Below are 16,927 nucleotides of genomic sequence, written 5' to 3'. Positions count from 1 at the left end.
CTAGTTGCAAATCATTGTCAGCTGAACATGGCCTTGGCTGAAATCCAGCCCTGATTGTATTTACAGCTATTCAGTTGGAACACTGTGGCATGAATTTACCTTATCTCACTGGAGGATACTCATTACAGCCTGGCTCCCTCATTGCCGTGACCGCAATCAGCGCAGCCGTGTGTGCTGGGGCAGGCACGGTGGAGGACTCCTGCTTGCTTACATACCTATCCTGTTGCCGGAGAAAATACTTCACCTTTCCCCAATATTGTGTGCTACATCCTATTTGGTGAGAATGACCCTTTTTGGGGAAGGCATAATACCCCCAGATGAGGAGAAGCTCTTCTTCTCCCAGGGTGATGGTTGCTGTTCCCATAACAGGCAGATGGCTTGGAGGAGTGAAGGGGTTTTGGGCTTCGTGGGGTGCGCTTGGGATGTGGTCAGCAGACGTCGTGCTGGTCCCACTCCTTGGCAGTGCACAGGGCTGCCTGCATGGGGTCTGCAGTTGAAGGCTGCGGTCTGCAGCAAAGAGCCCATGAGTGTCTCTTGCACTTGGAAACAGATTCTGTTAGTGGAAGTGTTAGAGGTCTGGGACTGCAAGTGGCCAGAAATGCTGATGGAGAGAGTGACATTTGGTAATGCCAGGGAAATGGCTGCTGCGGGGGAGCCTGGCTAGGGATTGAGGTTTTCTTGCTGCTAGAAAGTGGGGGAGCCGTGGTGGGGTCAGAAGAACAGTGGGAGAGCGGAGTTGGTGGAGAAGGACCGTAGGTTGCTCGCGGGTGATGTGTGTCTGCTGCGTGGTGTGCACCCCTCCTGGCCTCACACAATGATCCCATCCTTGCCTCAGAGAGCTTGGCAACACTGCAGATGTAAGGGAATATCTGTCGTGCCAGGTGGTATCATGGAGGCCAACGCTAAGAGTGGTTAAAATAGAAATGGTAATATGCAAGAGAAAGGACTTATTTGGCTTAGTGACACACAAGCTATAAATCACCAAGCTTTTTGGAGGTGAGATAACAGCTATTAAGTGAGGAAGGATCTTCTTTATTAGGTGAACTATTTTTTAATTATTTATTACCCAGCTAATCTTTAATTTCTAAGCTTTTCTCTGCAATGGCTGTTTGAGTCAGATGGAGGACACTGGTGACAGCTTCTGCTGGATCAAGGCTGTTTCCTCTGGTTTTGCACAGCCCTTCTGAATTGTGACTGCATTTGAAAACTGCATGCCTGTGAATGGCTGATGGAGAAAAAATGTAATTTTCTAAGCCATAGCTGAGCTGCGGCCGTTGCCCATGCACATTCCCCTGGTGTGTGGTAAGCATGAGCTGTGATGACCTGAGATTTATGTCAATGTAAAGGGATGCATCTTTCCTGGTATCGCTGCCAGCTAAAGGGATGCTCTGCTCCACTGCTGTGCAGTGATTTGTGAAGCTGAGGCTTAAGACTGGGGCTGGATACATCTGGAAAATGAAAACATCCATTGTTCACTTGTTGCCTGCCTGGAGGAAGTCTTCTGCAGATAAAATGGGTCTGCTGCAATTGATTTCGGATGCCTGTGTTTCTGGGGACTTCACCTTTCCTTGATCTAAGTGTCACTCTTTCATTTTCCAGCTACATCGCTTTGCAGTGCAGTCAGCTCTGTAAGCTGCAGTTACAACGGAAGAGCTGGCTTTTGAAGGGTTGAGATTCCCCAATGTGCTTTCTGATATGAAAGAAAATTCCTGCAGAGGTCAGGTCTCCTGTGTGGATAAATTAGGAGGAACTGAAATGGAGAAAAAAGCTCTAAAACCTTCAAACTAGAGAAATGTCACTGTGGTTAGATAGGGGCAATAGAACACTGTGGCAGGACATCTTCCTCTGGAAAACAACACTCTGGTCTCCAGTACTATATACAGCTGTGATGTGACGGACATGCAGACAGTGCAATAGAAACTGTGGTCTTCTCTCAGGACAAAATACCACTTTCTGTATTGTGGGTTGGAACTGCTCTTTCCTGCAGCTTCCCCCTCTTTGGAAAGCCTGCAGTAGTTCTCAGCAGTTGCACCTTCAAACAGAAAATACTCCAGTATCCAAGGAGAGGTTGCATAAAGGTGTGGACACTTGCAGGTGTTTTTGTGGACAATTGCAGGTGTTTTCTCACTGTTGGTCCCACACTCACGTCAAGCTCTGAGTGAGGTCCTCTGTGCGGATGTAGGCTCCCTTAAGTGGTGAGATGAAAGGGGGTTGACTGACATACTTCAAATGTTTATAATGAATGCCTATGTCAGCATATAAGATTTTTTTCCCTCTACTGCAGGATGCTACACACCAAAATAGAACATATGGTAAATGGACTGGAAGAATTAACTTTTGTCTTCTGACTGCTAGAGATCTGTGCTATTTTGGGGCTTGACTTGAACTCAACCTGCCATAGACATGGGGGACATCTGTTACGGTCTGGCAAAAGCCAGTGGAGTTATGCTAATGTAAACCCCAAACTTCTGCATGTGTGGCCCAATTTGGCTGAAGCTGCAAGCAAAGCAAATTACTTCTCTCCTCGTACAATAATGAAAAGCCCTTGTTCCCATTGCAGGAAGCCCATATGATGGAGCTCTGCTTGACACATCTGGAAGCCTGGGCTGGGTGCATCTGTAGGAAAGAGGAGCTGTTTCGGGTCGGAGGGATGTCTGTGCCCTCACACTGCTTGCAGGGAAGGGGCCTGGGCTCCAGCAGACTTTGATTTCAGCAAACTGAACCTGCAGGTGGACTGGCTGGTTGGCAGGAGCAGCGTTAGCAGAGCTGAGATAGATACCGTGTGAGGTTGGCTTGTTTAGGATGGGATCAGTCTTGTGGAAATTGTTAGTGCTGTTACCTTTATTTATCTCTCAGTTGTATTCAAGCTGGCTTGTCTTCAGCATTCAACAGCAGCTCTCAGAAATCTGCCTTTTGTGAAGGTTGGTACTGAGCTATTGAAGCAGCTGTATGCACATCTGTCTAGTTTGGGGAGGGAATGTGGAAAGGACTCCCGTGGCACCCATTCAGAGAAAATATTTACTCACTTCTGAAGACAGCATCCTTTTGTCGATCCAGCTTTGGGACACAATGCGCACAGCTTCCCAATAAAGATCCCTGCAAGCTAATTTTCAAAGAAATGCAGGAGCAGGGCTGTTACGGTGGAACCAAGTACAGTTAAAAATAAATAAAATATTTTTAATCTCACTTTAAGAAGGAGTATCTTAATGGGACTGAACCCAGCTTGCATGCCCTTACAGCAAATGTAAAAGCACAAAGGCAGATGAAATGCAAAATAGTATCCCCTTCCCTTCCACTCCTGCACACATCTGCCAGTGGCTTCTGACGTCTTCTGGTGTGAGGACAGACTTTGGAAAATCTGGGCCAGCTCCCCAAAGGACAGGGTGTTAGCACATGTCTGTATACGTTAGTATGAAAATGGAAAGTACAAGTGGGGAGGGCAAGAGGTGCCATGGTGATGCCTTAACTCCTTGATTCATAGTGGAGGGGGTGGGTTGGTGAAGACTCCCCCAGGGGAGTTCATGGATAAAGTAGTGAGTCCTAAAAAAGAACATCTGAAACAAGTCTGCCAGGGTGCTCTTCCCTGCAGCATGCATAGTGTTTTGTGAACCCTTTCATTGCCACTATCAACACATTAGTGCCCACAGCTTCTGTGGCCGACCACAGCACATGCCTGCTGCCTGCCAGCAAGCAGCAGCCCCACAGCTTTGACAAGTCTCAGTGTAATTCCATGAAATTTTCTTTTTAGGTGTTTTTTCTCAGGGTGAAGCTGGGAGTTGTACCAAGGAAAAAAGAAACAGCAAATATTCTCCAGGAGTTCTGGCCACAGCACAACGGCCGGCGCATTGCAGCGGCTCTGTGCAGTCCTCCGGCAGCGTCAGTGGATAAGCTGCACAGGGAGTATTTTAAATGCATGTAGGAGCTCAAGTTCCTTTTCACACCGGCTAGTTAATTTGAAATCTGGCATATACTTGGGTTAATGTTTAACCCTTCAGTCTCTGACCCTGGCTGAACGGTTCACAGCACTGGAGATGTGCAGCTCCCTTATAAAAGGAAAGAGTTGATGCCCATGATAGCTAGTGCTGTGTGCAGGAATGCGTCTCCCATCCCTCTGTTGGAGTGCTCCAAAGGATGGATCACCTCAGCTGCAGGGAAATGTTGGGCTGAGCAGGACTGGACTGGTGAGTGCCCTCACCTCTTTGACAGTGGCCCAATTATTGGCTTGGCACACAAGTAGACAGCTGAACTTGGGCTTCCCCACCCAGTGCAGCAGAGATCAAATCCATAGCTCCAAAGGCTCGGTCTCTGCACTGTGTCTTCATTCACAACAAATGGTTTAGCTAAGATGTCCTGAACAATTTTACATGCTCAGCAGGAAAAGTGAGGGGGTGAACAAGGAGAATTTCAGCTCAAATGGGGGTTTGTTGCTGCCTCTTGGCTTGTGTTGACTTCAGCTCCCACCATTTCCCTGTCTCCTCCTGAATTATAACTTGTCATGGCATTGCATGGAACTAACTCAATTACTCATGATGATTTTTCCATGATGTTAAAGCCTGGATCATAGTCACAGAGCCTCATTTTTTCTGTAAAATCCATGACCTGGGGGCGTCATAAAATGGATACAGGATTCATACATGTGAGACAGGTAAAGTGTGTCTCCTGGAGGGGCCACTCAACCCCTGCATAACTTGCATTAAGTTCTGCATCCAGGCAGTGCAGTGGGAAGAGTAATGTTGAAGTCGGTGCAGATCTTGCTGCTCACATATGATGTCTACCAGCTGTTTGCAATCACTGTTTTTCTAAGTCTTGCTGGTCTCTATACTTTGATTTCAAAGCTCAAAAGGTGCTTCTCAGACTTTACCATATCTGTAATGTCGTATGTCAATATTGAGCCTACAGAGGACAGATTTTTTTTTTTTTTGGTAACAAAATACTCCTTTAACAGGGAACATTGGCTTTCTGAACACCAGTTCAAACTGTGTATGAATGGTGTCCCAATTTAGACACAATTCCATGTCTCCAGAGCCTTCTGGGATGATGTTGCTGGAAAAATATTCCCGTGGCCACTGTTGTGCCAATGTTTTAATCCATCTTTTAATAAACTGTAACTGAAGAACAGAGTGTGGAATTCATCAAATGGTGTGTTGTACCTCACTGGGGAGCAGGGTGTTAGAGCCAAAACTGAAGGCAGCTGTTGCAACTGCTGCCTGTAATTCAGCCTCACCAAAATATTGACTATTGTTACTTGTGCCCCAACATGGAAAGCATTTAGTTTAATACCGGTATTGGCAACACTGTCATTGTTGAAGTTAGGACTCCAGAGTCAGTTGAGCGAGCTCAGCCCCCGCGGATCTGGGGGGAGGTGGGAGAAGATGGCTGGAAAGCACTCCCTCGATATACACAGCAGCTTTTGAAACGCCATGCGATCCGTGTTGATCATCTGTTCCTCATAGAAAAAGGGGAAGAGTTATTATGAGAGAATAATTAAACCAGCTGAAAAGTGTTGGCAGACTGCAACCTCCCTGCACAGACCACACAACAGCTTGCTGCGATCAGCAGAAAGGGCCGAGAAGCCCTGGGGGGGAAGCAGGAGGGATGCTGGCATGGTCCTGCAAGACCCTTCTCTCACCCCGCACCAAAGCGCAAACCCAACTGGGGCTGTGCCGATGCTCATCACCGCTGAGGTGATCTCCAGCAATAGTGATGCTTAATTCAGGCTTCCAAGTTGCTTCCTCTGGACACTAGGTCCAATGAGGAAAATACTGATTTGGTATGAGGGAACTTTTTTCACCATGAGGGTGATCAAGCATCAAAACAGGCATCAATTTCAGTCCTTGGAGATATGAAAAACTCAACTAGAAAAATGCCCTGAGCAACCTGCTCTAAGCTGGCTTTGCCCTGAGCAGTGACTTGGAACAGACACCTCCAGAAGTCCCCTCCAACCTCAATTATTCTATCATTCCTGTGCTTCCACCAGCTGGCCGGGACACAAAATGGCCACAGACACTTCCAGGAAAGGTCTGGCCAAGTGTCTCATCTTTATTTTGTGTAAGAGGCAGAGGGATCCTCTTGTTTAAATATCGGCCTGGTGGGGACTGTGGAAGTTACCCACTGGTCACTGGGCTCATGTTGAGAACTAGTGTTTGGCCATTGCCCACCTCCAGAAAAAAACCTTTTCTCCACTTGAAGACTCCCAAGAGATTCACGTCTTTCCTTGGTGGCTGAGTCAAATGGTTAATTGCCTTCATTCTTTGAAACATCTCTCTTTTTTTTTTTTAATCAGAATTGCATCTGAATTCTAGCTGTTGTTTCAGGTTTGTCGCTTTACCTGACAATTTATTATAGGATAGGCTACTAAAAAACCCTCTTCTCCTTCTCAGGAAGGTGAACTCCATTAAGTCTCAGTGTGATATCTTTAGCTTGTGACAGAAGAGTAATTTGTTTCACTTCTCTTTTATCTGTGGGGGACCAGAAGTATATGAACTGCTGTTGCATGGTAACGTCTCTCCCAGCAGCCCCTTGATTTGCTCCTAGCTCTTAATCTCTGCAATGAAATTGTGTCTGAAATCTGTTTGTGTGTTTATTGGTGTTTGCTTCCTCCTCTGTGCTGAAGCAGCCTAAGACCGTGATGCCAGGTCTTCTGCCTGTGCCTGTGCTCCAGGCACCAACATGTGAAGGGCTGAGATGGAAAAGAAAGGGATGCTCCAAGGAGATTGTTGCTCCTGGGAGCGAAACCAGTCTTGTGGCATCTCTCATTGTGGTGTGTCCCAGGGTCAAGTTCTGCCACGTGTGGTCTGGGCAGGGATTGTCTCACCCGGCTCTTCCCTAGCTGTCTCAGGGACCAGCAGTTTGGCCGTGGCAGGGTTCACTGCAGCCCCACTGCTCATCTCACTTCAGGGTCAAGGCTCAGCATGCCCTGGGCTGTGGTGGTGGTGTAAATGCACTCTGGATAAATCCTAGCTTACAGCAGGGAACGCAGCAAAAAAATCAGCTGTCTTCCTGTCCCACAAATGAGGGTCCCAGAAGTACTGTTGGGAGCTGGTAGTCAAAGAACAGCTTGATGGTAGGGTTGCAAGCTGGTCTGTGAACCAGTTGCAAGGCAAGACTGTAGGAAATGACTGGTACCTCTGTTCTGACTAAAATGCATGCAGAGGCATCACAGTCTCCATTTTGCAGCTAGAGAAACACAGGCTCAGCTTACCCAGTTGTCTTACCTACAACTTACAGGATGAAACGTTGACCAAGGCAGAATTTTGCTCGTCTTTCCACACCTTGTGGTCTGTGTGGTCTGGGATGGAAGTCTAGGTTGCTAGGGTGAAAACCCATAGTCGTTATTTCACAGTTGTCCCAATGTCCCTTAACCTGGTGCTAATCAGTGATCCTGACAGTGTTTGTGCCTGGAAAATGCAGATGAGAGCCCTTGCTGTGCACCCTCTGGTGTCAGGGCAGGTCTCCTCACCATGCATCACTGTGTGACCTCGGAGGATAGATTTGACTTTAAATGGGTCCCTGTAGATATACGAAGATGAAAGTGGTGGCTGAAGGAGGTGAGTCTTGCAGGGGAAGCAATCCTCCCTCCTTCTGTGATAAAAGGAAATATTGAGCCTCTTTCACTTACATATCAAGTGTTTTGTAAGTGCCATGGCACAGCTGGAATTTGTTCCCACAGTGGTATTTCCTGTCCTATAGCCTTGTTGGTAAAGAAAATGTTCATACCAGCATTCATGGTGCTGGTGTAACTGAGACAAGGATCAGGCTGCAGCCACTGACCCCAGCGCTGCCTTTCCCTCCCCTCTGCAAAGCCCTTGGACTGATGCAGCAGAACTCAGAGACCAAATACTTCTCCCATCACAGGTGGGAAAATAGGAGACCAGGACACAGTCAGGCTCTTCAAGAAGATTATTCAGCTATTGAAGTGTTTGTATCTACTAGAAGACCTGTCTTTCATTCCCCCAAAGATTTTGATAATAGCATAAGAGCCTCTTATCCTCATTTTATACTGAGCTGTACGCTGACGATAGCTTGAGCTTAGAACTGTGACATCAGAAGTAAATGTTTCCTGGAAAGCTGGCAAAAGAGATGAACTCTAAGGTTTAGTTCTTGCTGGCTTCCAGGTATGTTTCCAGGCTCTGGACAGCCAATATGAGACAAAAAACCCAACATACTGTGGTCATGCCCTAAATATTTGAACAGGAGTCTTGTGTCTATACTGGCCTGAGTTTCAGCTCTTGGACTCCCCTTTTCAAATTCAGCCTGCTTGGAAGCAATGGTGATATCCTGCTTTGGTGGGCTTGCTCCATGCACGGTGGCTGGTGATTTCCTTCTGCTCTTCTCCCTTTCCTGCCCAGGCTAATGACTGTTTTATACCTTCCACTGCTGTACTATTATTTCCAGCCAACAAAGACTGTCTATCAAGAGAACGCACAGAGCAGTCTCTGCAGAAATATAAATAACATATCACTTTTTCTTGATCATCTCACACTGAGCTATTTCCAGCCATTGTTTTAAGGATTCTGATTAAATTCTTCATGAAACTCCTTATTATATGTCCTATGTGCAAATAGCTGTTTGTGCTGTGTTGCCAGAGTACCACTGATGTATGGACCTCAGAGCTGGCAATGCCTCCAGCAAACTCCAGCTCTGGGAAGTCTGGGAGCATCACCTCTAGTTTCGTTTCGTTTCTCATTTTTGCTGATAAGTAGTAAATGACCTATTTCAGCTTCCCAGACCTCCTGTGTTCCTTCATGAAACTGTGAGCTTTGGAAACAAATAACTTCAGCACTTAGTTCACACTGAAGAGGTGGGCAAAGGGAAGGTAGCCAAGAGCATCTCTCTTGGGATCTGCAGTCAAAGGAGAGAGTTGAAGGAGCTGCCCAGAAAGCAGAAGGGAGGACTAGTATATTACAGAGATTTTATTTCAGGACTGACTTTCATGTAAATATGCATGACAGGGACCCTTGGGTCCTAGGTACTTCCTCTGCCCATAGATCATGATGATGAGTGCCAGGACATTGCCCTTAAGCACTTGGCCAGCAGTTCCAAAATGAGAGCAATGACGTTTGTGAAGCTTGTGACTTGGAGAAAGGCAGTCTGTGGTAATGGAAAGTGGGTTGAGCACTACTTGGTATTAGAAGAAAGACATAGTATTAGATACTGAGTTTGAAGGAGACCAATGGTAGAGCTCTGCAGTTGGAGAAGCTTCTGTGCACTCAGAAAGTTTATAAAATGAAGAGCTCTTTCACCTAGTTGAGTGCCTTTTGCATCCCCCAGATCTCCCAGCTTTACAAAAATTCTCTGGATATCAAACAAGAGAGAAGATATTTAAGTCAACTAGCATTTCAGAAGTCCCTAAATTTCCTGGATTGAATCTTTTCTTGTTTGCTGTATGATGTTGGGCCCAAGCATTTTCCAGTTTCCTAGAAAAAGTCATCGTCTCACCTGCTGGCTATACTGTTAAACCAGCACTTTTTACTCAGCAACTTAAACCATCTTACTTTTTCTCATTGGAATGAGCTTCCAGTAAACATATCTTGCTCTCCTGCTCCTAAATGTCTCTTCCAAATCCTCTCTGCTGTCACGCTTAAGCAGCTTGTTGATAATTTTGTGACTTCCCATGGAGAAAGGGAAGGGTGTCTGAATGCTGTGCAACAAAAGCTCTAATTTTATCTGGCAGGTATGGAGCATGCTGCGGTTTTCATTTAACCTTGCAAGAGAATGACCTGCATGAATAATGGATTCAAGGGAAAGTTTTGAAAATGGAAAGAACAGAGGTTGCCATGCTCTGGCTTCATGTTGGGGCCATCTGGTTTCTGTGGCTAATATGAGATGCTCTTGCTGGTAACAAAAGCACAGAGGGGGGCGGGGAGACTGCAAACCCTCATGAGTGCCCGCCTTGTGTCAGCGAGTTTGTTTGGCAACTGGTGTTGGGCAGGTAGCAAAAATGAGGACGATGTCTCACATAGGCAGGCAACGCTTTCACTCTATGCTCCGCATCAGCCCAGCCAGCTGGGGAAGGTGCACTCATACACCCACCTCCTTTGGTTGGTCCAGCGGTATGAAAGGGCCATACAACTCATGGACGTGACCGCGAGACGTGGCCGTGATGTGGGCTGGTTTTTCCCTGTGTTGTGGAGCTCATGCAGAGCAGACACCAGAAACAGCCTCCCTTTTGAGGCTAAAACAGATGTGCTGGGCTACCAGAGCTGACACCGCAGACTTTGTACAGATCAGCAGACTTTGCTGGTTCTCGAGCCACAGCTGAGCTCAGTTGCCCATGCTTGTGCCATGACATGCCTGTATTTGCATCTGCTTGCCTCTTGCTCTTTAATGCAGTGCTGGCCATCTGCTTGCTACTCCTTGGATCAAGCCCAGCAGCCCTGGACGCTGCCTCCTTCCCTCCCCTCAGAGCAAGAAGAGAAATCCTTGTGTTCAGGTAGTAATTGTGGTGGGCATTTGTGAATGCCCATTCCCCATTGCAGATTTTTCTTGATGCGGAATTGAGAGGAAGAATTTAGTCTCTTCTCATTGCTGCCTAGAGAAAGCTCACCACAAAAAAAAAAAAAAAAAAAAAAGAGAGAGAGAGAGAAAAAAATGGCACTCTCTGGCTGCCTCTTTGCTTCTTTTATTTATTTTTTATTTTGAAGATTTAGTTGGAAACAGGAGGTTCTTTTAATACACTTAGCACTTAACTGGTGCCTGCCAGTTACAACTCTCCAAAGCCGGCAGTCATTTTCCAAAACAAAAGCTCTTACCTTTTCCCTTATGGCTCTTCCCTGTTACGGTCAATAAAAAATGAAATTGTAGGAAAGCTTTCTCCTCTTCCACACTGTGTTTGTTTTACATTTATATATAAGCTTATACAAACACATGCACTCAGAAACCCCCTAACGAAGCTATTACCTGCATCTCTGGACTTTTAATCTTACAGCTACTGTGTAATTTGTAGCTGAGTATTATTTTATAAGCCCCAAATCCCAGTGTATTGACTCTAATGTCATAAACATACCTATATTTCAGGTCATCGAGTGAAAAGCTACCAGCTTGTTACCCAACGACAACATTTTTATTCTGCGCTGCTTCCCATCTGTTAATATCTGTTGTGAACTGACTGCTATAATAGACAAACTGTGCATTTTCTTAGGCCTGGCTTTATCTGCACCTCCCAGGGGATTTGAAGGAAGGATCGTGTACTGTAGGCACTCATGGGCAATGGACAGAAGTGCTCCCTGGGCTGGGATCCCCAAAATGGATAGCAACTGGAAAACTCCTCAAGTCTCCAGTAATTTCCAAAGGGGTGGCTGCTGCCCAGAGCTGACATACCACAGCTAAGAAAACACTGCTCCAAAAAGCTTGCCAGGATCCACTTAATTTTGGGGCACTGTTGGATGCAAGCACATCTCTGATTTATGCTTGGTGAAAAATATCTGACTCCCAATGGGATGCGAGGGGATGAGCCATGTGTGACCCTGCTTCTCATGGGACACGGGCACCCTTCACTCAGCCCAGCCCTGCGTTCAAGGCGCAGCACTCGCCCAGTGCAATTCTTATTGCATATATGATACTCATTGCATATGGTCAGGCAGACAGCATGGCTCCAGACTGCAAATCTCTTCCAGGAGTCAAGCTCCCAGCCTTGTAAACATGGAATCCGTCAAGCCGGAGGATGTAAGACCTCCAGGCCATTATTAGCCAATATGAAGCTTATAAAAGACTCTATAAACCAACCCATGATAAATAATTTCACAAGTAAGGCTGTGGCGGTGTAGAGCTTGTTTGGAGTTTGAAAGCTGCTGTAATGTGCTGCCAGGAGGATTAAATGCTATCACTGTGTTTCAGGCATTTTACAGTGTGCCGGGCGGTTACATGCGGTTTTTGTTCATCTGTTTGGTGAGGAGTTAGTGTAAGAAGCGGGGAGAGCAGAGGAGGTCCCACAAGTGCACAGCGTAAGGGGGAGCAGACTCTGGGGGCCAGGGGCTGACCAGTGCTGTGGGACAACCTTGCAGAAAGTGACCCGGCCATGTTGTAATATCTATTTTATATATTATCTTTCGGCCAAAGCTCGTAGGCTGGAGACCTTTGACATTGCATCAGGTGAAGGATTACCTGTGGGATAAACTGTCATGGTGAGCTGGGGGAAACTTGCAGCTGAGACCCGGAGAGGTGCTGGCTGGTGGGTGGCTCCATCCTCCTCCTCCTTTCTCCAGTATGTGGAGAGTGATGCAGACCTTCATGCAAGGTTTTAACCCGCAGCCTGCGGCTTCTAGTGATCGGGGGAGACTGAATACAGCTTTATGGGAAGGAGCTTAGCCCCAGCACTGGCAGCACACCTACATGCGCACAGATTAGCTGCAAAGATGACAGTGGCTTGAGTGGCGTGCCCTGAGGTTTCACTACCACAGGCTTCTGGCAGCTGGAGTGTGAGTTGGGTCCTAGGAGGAATAAGGGCAAGTTGTACTCCTTCTCTGACCCATCTCTCCTGGCTTTCTGGTTGTAGTGTTTTGCTGTGCTGCCTCCAAGGCAGTAAGTTATTGCCTTCCAGAAGAATCCTCAAAACAGTGTGAATCATTTTTGTACGATGCGTGTTTTGTTTCCATGGTTATTAGAGCCAGGTTCGCTTACATTCATCCTTCCTTGGCTCAAAATGTTTCAGTTGTCTTTTTTCAACTTGTGTATTTGTCTGGGCTCCTGCTACTGCTCCAAGATAAGAAATGTTTTTAAAGGAAAATGTAACCAAGAGGTATGAAGCTCCCAGTTTAGAAGCCGAGGGGTATAAAATCAACATGACATTCTTCAGAAAATGAGTGGATATTTGAGTCAGGCATAGTCCAGCTTATCATCTGAAGCTGTTGCCCTGGGCAATTGGATAAATCTTTTTACCCATTGAAAATGCCACTTTGGTTGGTTGGTTTGTTTCAAACACCCAACTCCTTGGGAGAAGACTCTGCTTGAAAAGCAGGAGTGGCAGATTCTGACCTACAGCTGGTGCAGAAGAGTAGGAGGTAATCAGGGAGAAGGCTATTTCTCTTGTTGAATAAAACCATTGCTTATTATACAGCTCTGCTTGGGCCTGTTCCAGATCCATTAAAGTAAATGGAAAATCTTGACTTGCAAAAATGGGAGCTGGCCCCAGCTCCAGGGATTAAATAGCGTACAGGGTCTCAGGTGGATCTTCACATAGGAACAAATCATGTTCCTGTTGAGCCAGTCCCTGCTGAGTTTATTTTACATTCTTGTCATCTGTTGACCTTGTGGGTTTTATGTGTTGCCTTGTGCTGTGCTGCTCGTGATCAGCTACAGTGGTCACAGTGGATCTCATCCAGCCATTAGCAACTGAGCTGCAGCTGCACCCCCAAGTTGGTGCTGAGCTCTCGGGGTACCAGCTGCAACACCCATGGGGATATGTGTGAGCCCTGCTCCAGAAATGGGGAGGGTAACCTCGTAGTTCAGACTAGCATAAAATGCCAACGTCTCGATGAGGTGATGCCTTTTTGTGTGTTGCAGAAGATCCTGGTTGGTTACAACCGCTTCTCTGCGAGCAGCTCGCTGTGAGCCACTGAGAGCTGGCACCAGAGAGGGATCGGGGTTTTTGCCTTTGCTTTTCTGCCTTTTTGGGCCTTGCAGCTCTCCTGGTGTAACACCTGGGAGGCCTTACATAAACAGCAAATATCGAAGACAGACGTCAGAGATACAGGAGAATATAGCTGGGAAATGGCTTCTGTCGAATGGAGCTGTAAAAGCAGCAGCTCAGATTAGAGAAAATAGGTTTAAGTGCTTCTTGCTTTTCCCAAGGGAAGTCCTTTCTGCAGGTTCTTCTTCCTTCCTGCTTCCCCATGTTTTCTTGCCCTTTATAGTCTTTTCCTTTTTTCCTTCAGTTGGGAAGGGTTTCTTCCCCTTGACCCACTAAAACCAGCAGAGCCAAGATGAATTTTTCATTGTTCATCTTTCACTACTGCAGGGCTGAGGCTGGGGGCCAAGCATGCTCCTGAGATCAGGAGAGCCTTCCTGAAGGCTCTGCCTCAAAGCACATAGTGACTTCAGTGCCACAGGAGGCATTTCCCCTTAGTCCCAAATATCTCTCATTTCCAGCCTCCTGGGAGGAGCCCAGAAGAGCCCCAGGTCATCCTTCTGTCTGCAGCAATCTGCATGACCTGCTATGCCACACAGTGAGCAATCAACAGCTCTGCACACATGGCTGGTGCACAGGAGGAAGGTCCTTGGAGAGATGTAAATACTGGTGACATCGGTTAGAAAACAGCTGTGTGGCAAGCGTGGGTAGTTAAGGAGGTTTTCCATAAAGCAAACCTCACAGCGCCCATAGAAGAGCATCAGCAGAAGACGCAAAGGAGCTGCTTCAAGTCAGGGAAATCTCTGGTGGTTGGTGCTCCAGGGAGAATTCCTGGAGCATCTGGTGGCACGAGGAAGGGTGAGCACCCTTGCCTGGACAGCAAGGGGTCATGAGAAGAGAAGAAAAACATCAGGATGTTATATTAAAAGCACATCTGTGCACAGTCTGGAATGGTAAATACATTTTCAGACTCCCCTCATAAAGCTGCAGTGTTTAAAAGTGCTGATAAAGTGCATTCCAATGTCCTTAAAGTATTGCAGCGCGCCACACACACTACGCAGTGTTTATATGAGAGACGGCCAGCGCTGCGAAGAACAGCGAGATGAATGGGCTTATACGTGTGAAGGGGAAGGATTTGTGGATTGTCACCAGAAAACGGGGTCCAGCTGGCTAGTGATGTCCTGGCCCTCAAAATCTTGGGGCTCTCAGTCGCACTGTGCCCAGGCTGGCTGTGAAGCTGCTGGCACAGCAGGGAGGGACCGAGCAGCACTCAGCATCCTTCACTGCTGCCTCATTTTGTATGGGACACTGCGGTCCATAACAGCAACCTCTCTTTTTAAGAGAGGTGTTCACAAATTTTTGTGGCTGGTGCTGCTCTCCCTCCTGTGCCAGGTTTTTTCTGTAGGTTTATTAACCCTCTTTGTGCCACTGAATTTCTGTCAGGCTCCCCTTCCTATTTCTCCAGGCTCTCTCTCCTTGTGCAGTCATGAACCTTGGATGGAGGGGTGTTGCTGTCAGAGGAGCTATTTTCTCTCCCTTGGCCCACAGAGGAGCATCCATTCTTCCCACCATATAAGAAAAGTTCCCTATTAAGACTGTTCCTCAGAATAAGAGAGTCCTTTTAGAGCAGTTTGAAAAAGTGGTTTGAAAACCCTATTTGCAGCACAAAGAGTGAGGTGAAGATGGATGCTTTGGAAAGCAGCTGTGGAGTTGGTCCAACACCTTTCTGAGGCTGGGCCATGCTCTGGCTTTAGCGGAAGCTGTGATTTATTACAAACCTCAACAATTTGCAATACGAGGGCTGGACAAGGGCTGCTGAAGAGTTTATCACTTTAGAAAATATTTCAGATTTGAAATGCCTTGGACCACGCAGTGTTGCAAAGCATTTCTTGCTGCTATTGTGCTGTGATGCCTAGTTAAGGATCTTTACATTAAATTGATTAAAAATGACTGGAGCTGGAGGGAGAGAAAGCAATAGAGCTGGGGAAGGAGCTGAATTCAAGAAGGTGATCATATTGGCAAGAGGGAGAGGAGAAAGTGCCAGGCGTGAGGGCAGCACGAGGGATGGCCAAGGCTGGAGAGGGGAAGGCTGCAGAGGAAATGGTGTAATGTCTTGGTGCTGCCTGAGCGGTGGTGTGGGAAGGAGTGAGAGAGGTGGTGAAGGCAGAGTTGAGAGGCAAATAGAAGCCAAGAAGGGAGAAGTTTCAGACACAGAAGACAGCGGGGACACAGCAGTTTCTTGTGACACAAGCTGCAAAAATGGCAGGCAAAACATTAAATGTCAGCGTGCTTATGATGCCCAATTTCCCAGGTCTGATGTAAGTGGATATAACTCCCCAGGGGCTTGTAACTCTTCATGTCTTGCACCTCTGGAGCATACTTTCCTGGCTGCTGACATCTGTCATGCCACCTCACGCTCATGGTGCCACCCCACCACCTGCCCAAATTCACTAACACTTCTGCTCCTATGAAATGTATGAATCATAACTTCCATGCCACGGCTTTCTGCAAGATGGTGTTTCCAGAAATAGCATCCTGCAAGCCAAGAGACGTGATATTGCCCTTATGGTGGTAGAGGCCCAAAGAGAGGGAGCACAGAGAGAGTGTAAAGAAAACAATCCACCCAACGGCACGGTGGGAGGAAAGAAAGTACCGTGCAGGATCCAGCCCTTCATTTGGATTTTTCTGAGTTTGTAAATTGAAACTGTCAGAATTTCAGTGCATGATGAGATTTGGAAATGGATCCTCTATTGGCGGAATAATCATTGCAGTACAAAAACATATCCACTGACACTTTAACCTAAGCTAATGAGGAAGTGTTGTACCTGAAACACTGTTTGATATTTTAATGTAACTTGCAGTGTTTCCTAGTACAGACCTTTCCTCCTGGTGTAGATTTCACCTTAGACTTTCCAATAAGTACGATGTTCTTTTAATCAACTCTAACTCAATCACATGTTTTATAGATGTATTTGTTATTTGAAATTATGCGAGGAGCAACTTCTGAGGTGTGGAAGACCCATCACAACTGTGCAGCTAGTGGCATATTTGTAATCTATTCTTGGTGCTTTCACTTCTTTCTTATCCACATGCTGTTGCTTATACTCCCTGGCCAGGTCCTCTTAACACTTTGCAAGCTATTTCCATGTGAAATGAACTTAGCTGAGTCCTAATGCACACTCTTATTTTTGGTTAATCAGTCTCACAGGTACCCATTAGAAGCAGAGCTATGTTTATATGAACATTGTCACGTATTAAAAAGGTCAGGGCCTTAGAGTAAAATTTGAGCTGAGGTGAAATCAAAATAGTGTACATGTCTAATCAGCTGTAACGGATGTTTTGCATAAAATTGGTTCCGAAGGT

This window comes from Harpia harpyja, chromosome 3, assembly GCF_026419915.1.
Source record: "Harpia harpyja isolate bHarHar1 chromosome 3, bHarHar1 primary haplotype, whole genome shotgun sequence".
Lineage (NCBI taxonomy): Eukaryota > Metazoa > Chordata > Aves > Accipitriformes > Accipitridae > Harpia > Harpia harpyja.
Note: the sequence above shows the minus strand (reverse complement) of the source record.